At 32.3% G+C, this 5852-nt stretch overlaps 1 non-coding gene across 1 annotated transcript; it reads right to left on the reverse strand.

Annotated features, from left to right (window-relative positions):
* Positions 1-4207: 4207 nt before the first annotated feature.
* Positions 4208-4331, reverse strand: LOC141417099 (small nucleolar RNA SNORA22). The gene has a single exon (XR_012441718.1). It is a non-coding gene; the product is annotated as a small nucleolar RNA SNORA22 (small nucleolar RNA).
* Positions 4332-5852: the final 1521 nt, after the last annotated feature.

Consider the following 5852-nt stretch of genomic DNA (forward strand, 5'->3'; position numbering starts at 1 on the left):
CATTTGCAATGAATATATTTGTCATAGGTTAAAAAGATTAAGAAATTATTTATAAAATATTTTTAAAATCTTTAAATTTGCCTTTGAATTTGGACTTGCAAAGGAAAGACTGTAAAGCAACTCTATATAAATATGTATGTATACACATACATAAAAATAATAATTTTATATAATTTTAATTAAAAAATAATATGGGAGTGGGAGAGTTGAATATTTCAAGACTTCCCAATTACCAAAACAATCTAAAATATATTTTCCAAGCTTCATGTAGACATCTAGTATGTAGGAGAAAAGTTCTAAAAAATCAGCTATAAATTTGATAAATGAAGTAGAAGATATTTTGTGTCAAAAACATGATGTCAGGCCAGGATGTATCTCAGTGGTACAGACTTGAGTTAGCATACTCAAGGCCCTGGGCATGATCCCTAGCACTGTAAAAGAAAAAAACAAAACAAAACAAAATCATGTCATAAAATTTAACAGCCAGATAAAACTTGGCAGGGCTCACTGTAGAATGGCACTGTAGGGAAATTGAACTGACACCACAAATATGTTTGCAGGGCATTGTTGTGTTCCAGCGTTATGTAAATTTTGCAAATCTAAAACAGAAAGTTTATGTAACAGATGCCAAGTCAATCTCTGTATGTACTCCATTTCTCCTTACTTGGGAAATGATGTACTTTCTGCTTAATGATGCTGAAAATCACTCCAACGACACAAAGCCAAATATGCAGGAGACCCATTGCATGGTGTAATTTGCAAATTAGCAGTTATTTCTGTCATGTGGCATGACCTTTGTTTAAAGGGCTAGTAGCACAGAGTCTTACTTTTGTAGTATACTCAAAAATTTTACACAAGACTACGGTATTCATCAACGATTCAGTGAGTAAGCAGCACTTTTTACCACCACTTGATTAGCTGATAAAATGAACACTATTTACATAGAGAATCCTATATCAAGCCTTTACATAACAGAATGATTTAAGACAATAAACAAACCAGTGAGTTTTTAAATTATTGTACTGGGAATACATTGTGACATTTATAAAAGTTCTTATAATATATCATACTTGAATTCACCCCCTCCATCATTCTCCTTCATCCCCATTGCTCCCATTCCTATAATAGTTTCAACAGGTCTCATTTTTCCACTTACATACATGAGCACATGACATACATGAGCACATGACATACATGAGCACATGACATACATGAGCACATGACATTTCCACTACATTCACCCTCCTAGACCCTTTGGTTATATCTTCCCTCCCACTTGTACCAACCCCCCAAACAAGATCTGTTTTGCTTCCCTGTTTTCTGCTTGTTTTTTTTTATTTTAAAGACATTTTTGTTTTGTTTTGTTTTAAATATATAGGGAGTTTCATTGTATATATGTATTCATTGTATATTATATATATATTTCCATGTATATATGTATTATAACCTGAATTGGTTCAGACCAGTGATATTTTTAATCTGTGAGCTGCAGACCATTTTAAAATCTAAAACATACTCAAAGAACTAATTGTTCAACCATAGAGTGGTAATTTAGGATATTTTTTTCAAATTTGATGTATAGCTTGCACTTCAGTAACCTTGACATAACCTTTAAATTACATTCAGGAGCATCATTTTTAGTTTAAAGTTGCAAAACTGATTTAGTTTTGGGCATCTATCCAAAGAAATGTAAGTCAGGATACAATAGAGACACCTGTACACTGATGTTCATCACAGCACTATTCACAATAGCCAAACTATGGAAACAACCCAGATGCCCTACAACTAATGAATGGATCAAGAAATTATGGTATCTATGCACAATGGAATTTTACTCAGGCATAAAGAATAATGGCATGTGGTTTGAAGGTAAAGGGATGCAATTGAAGGACATCATGTTAAATGAAATAAGCTAGGCTCAGAAAGACAATGGCTGGATATTTTCTCTCATACGTGGAAGATAGATTGAAAAGATAAAGATATACATGAAAATAAACATGATCATATACAAACTCATATGTAGAACATGTTACTAATAGTGGAACTTTATAGAACTTGGGGAAAGAGGGAAAGGAAAAGAGAATGATAGCGCATCAGTAATAGCATAAAACACAACATCTGTGAAGGTAGAGGATATAAGGATGTGTATTGAAAGCTGTTGAAAAAGGGGGTGGGTGGGAGGTAAAGGAGTAAGGGAAATCAATGGAAGGGGTTGAATGGATCAAAATAAAGTATACCCACAGCTGAGATACAGAAAGAAACCCTTTCAACATCAACTAAAATATTAATAATGAAAGACAGGGCTACAAAATAGGTACAGTATGTTTGGGGGTGTTAGTGGGAGAGGGAAGGGTGAATGAAGAAGATTAAGGTGAGGGTATATGATTGATGGACTTCATATATTTACATGAAATAGAACAAAGAAACTTTTTGCAATTGCTTCAAGTGGAGCAGGGAGGGTATTGAGGGAAAGAAAGGAGGGAGGTGATCTAACCAATGTACAATATGAGCCTAATCAGAATTGTCATTATGAATATTTCCTCCATAATGAAGATATACTAATAAAGTTTTTATAATATAAAAGAAACATATTTATTATCTTGCTGCTTGGCTTAGTAGCAGCATATTTATTTTGCTATTAATATCTTTAAGAAAATGCAAACAATTTATTTTCTGAACCATAACAATATTAAGTGCAATCTCTGAAGTTCTAAAATGACACAGAAAATCTGACTACAGTGAAAATAATTACATTAGCTGTGTCAAATTTTGTGTAGAATTAAAAAGCAATCTGTTCAGAAAGAAGTCAATTTATCTTTTTAATTTAAAAATAAACTATCATCCTTTTCAATCTTATCATTACATCACATTAAACATTAAATACAATAGATTTGTCCTTAATTAAAGCTATAAAAAATTGTACTCCTGTAGACACTTGCTAGAGAACACAATCTAAATTTGTTGCTACCTAAATCTTAACAAAAAATTGAAAATATATATGCTTGTAGGATATATAAATATTTTATAGAGTATTTTTAAAATATTAAATTTTGTAGTTGTATTAAACTTGCTTATGTGAGAATCAGACATTCACGTTCTTAAATTTGGCTCCTCACGGAATAACTTTTTCTTAGAGAATTTTATGTTGGCATTATGTAGTACCAAACTACTGAGTTTTATTTTGCAGCTTTTTTGAGTATATTGATTATTAAATAACATAATATATTTTTGGCTTTGTGAGGGTCTGTGTTAGAAATTGCTTTTTGGATATAACATTATAGGAATCTATTTTTTAATCTTATGAAAAAGGACTCAATGTTATATATAATATTTTATTCTCTCTTTTAGTTGATTGGAAGTTTAAGGCCTAATTTTAATATCACCTCTGCATATGTACAGAAAATAGTTTTACCTCTGTTGTCATTTTTTCTATTCAAATTTTATTTATGACACACTACTTTCATTTGTTTTCTCAACAATATGAATTTTTGTTAACCACTTGTAAAATTGACCATTTACTTTTCTTTATAGGATACTGGGTACTCTTTTTGAAAAAATTATTTTACTTTTGATTTATCATGCATTAATAATGCAAGGGGATTTCACTGTGATAATTCATATATGCTACACTACTCACTCCATTCATTACATTCCTATTTCCCCTCTGCCTCTTCCTCCCTCTCAAATAGTGTCTGATCAGTTTCTTTATGCTGTCTCCATATGTGTATATGCAGTGTACTTCCGTCTCCTTTACCCCTCAGTATCCTTTCCTTTTTCTCTTCCCTCTCTACCTGATTCACCCCAGAAGTCTCATATATACATTCATAACCCACTACTATTAGTAGTAGTGTTAGTAATATTGTCATCAACATCATCATTTTAGGTCTAGGTTCCATGAGAAATTTGGCCTTTTGAGCTTAGTGTATCTTCCTCAGGATGATGATCTCTAGTTTTATACATTTTCCTACAAATAACATAATTTCATTTTTCTTTATGGCTGAGTAATATTCCATAGTATGTTATCTATATACTTATATCTCTTTATCACTCTCTGTATCTATGTATACCTATTTTCTTTATCCATTCATTGGTTGTTGGGTGCCTGGCTGATTCCACAGTTTGGCTATAGCTGTAGACAGCTGTAATAAATATGAGTATGCAGGTATCTCTCTCTTTTAATATTTTTATTTATTTTCAATTTTTTATATGATGTGCTGACTTTCTGAATACATTTAAAAGGATAAAATACTCCTTTCAATGCAGAGATAAAGAATTATCCCAGAGTCAAAGCCAATGGAGCTACCAAGCACACTTGGGTGTTTACTATGCAGCAGATATCACTCTTACATATTTATTTACACTCCTTCAGATATATTCCCAAAAGTGGTATGGGGTGATAAGGTAGATTTATTTTTAATGTTTTGAGGAGCCTCCATGTTGATTTCTAGATTGGTTACTGGTTGCACTAGTTTATATTCCCACCAACAGTGTATGAAGAGTTCCTTTTCCCCCATATCCCTGCCAGCATTCCTTGTTGTTTTCTCAATGATAGCCAGTATGACTGGGATGAGATGGAATCTTAGTGTAGTTTTGATTTTCATTTCCTTTATAGCTAAGAGTGTTGACCTTTGCTTCATGTATTTAATAGGCATTTGTATTTCATCTTCTGAGAACTATTTTTTCAATTTATTTGCCATTTTAATTGGATTATTTATTCTTCTATTTAGTTTTTGAGTTCTTTGTATGTTCTGGATAATAATCCTTTATCTGCTGGGTAACTGTTGAAGATTTTCTCCCATTGTGTGGATTGTCTGTTCATGCTGGTAACTGTTTCTTTTGATGTGCAGAAATTTTTTAATTTGATGCAGTCTTACTTGTCAATTCTTATTCTTATTCTTATTTCCTGGACAATTGGAGTTCTACTCAGAAAATAATTACCTATGACTATATCTTCCAGAGTTTTCTGTATTTATTACTGCAGTAGTTTCAGTATTTCCGGTCTTAATGTTGATTTTTGTACAGGGTGAGAAATGGTGGTTTAGTTTCAGTCTTCTGTATGTAGATAGACAGTTTCCCCAGCACCATTTGTTGGAGAGGCTATCTTTTCTCCAGAGCATGTCTTTGATTCCTTTGTCAATGATCAGATGGCTATAATAGTGTGGCTTTATTTATGGGTGTTGTATTCTGTTCTATTAGTCTTTGTGTCTCTTTTTGTGCCAGTAGCATGCTGTTTTTGTTGCTATGGCTGTGTAGTACAATTTGAAGTCTGCTATTGTGATACCTCCAGCATTGCTCTGTCAACACAGGATTTCTTTGGGCATGTGGGGTGCCTTATTATTTCATATGCATTTTAGAATTGATTTTTCCACTTCTGCAGAGAATGACATGGAATTTTGATGGGCATTGAATTGAATCTATAAATTTCTTTCAGAAGTGTAGTGATTTTCACAATATTAATTCTGCTAATCCATGAAGATGGGGTTCTGTCTTCGGGAGTCATCTTCAATTTTTTTTCTTTAAGGTTTCATAGTTTTCATTCAAGAGGTCTTTTAATTCCATGGTTAAGCTTATACCTAGGTATTTTATTATTTTTGAGGCTATTGTGAATGTAATTATTTTTCAGACTTCTTTCTCAGCCTGTTCATTGTTGGTTTACAAAAAGCTATCGATTTATGTACTTTTGCTTTATAACCTGCTATAGTATTGAAAGTGTTTATCAGACCCAGGAATTTTTTGGTGGATTCTTTTGGGTCTATTAAGTATAGAATCATATCATCTGCAAATAGGGATAATTTGACTTCTTCCATATTTGAATCCCTTTTTAAAATTCCTTTTCTTGCCTTATTGCACTG

Source organism: Castor canadensis, chromosome 14 (genome assembly GCF_047511655.1).
Source record: "Castor canadensis chromosome 14, mCasCan1.hap1v2, whole genome shotgun sequence".
NCBI lineage: Eukaryota > Metazoa > Chordata > Mammalia > Rodentia > Castoridae > Castor > Castor canadensis.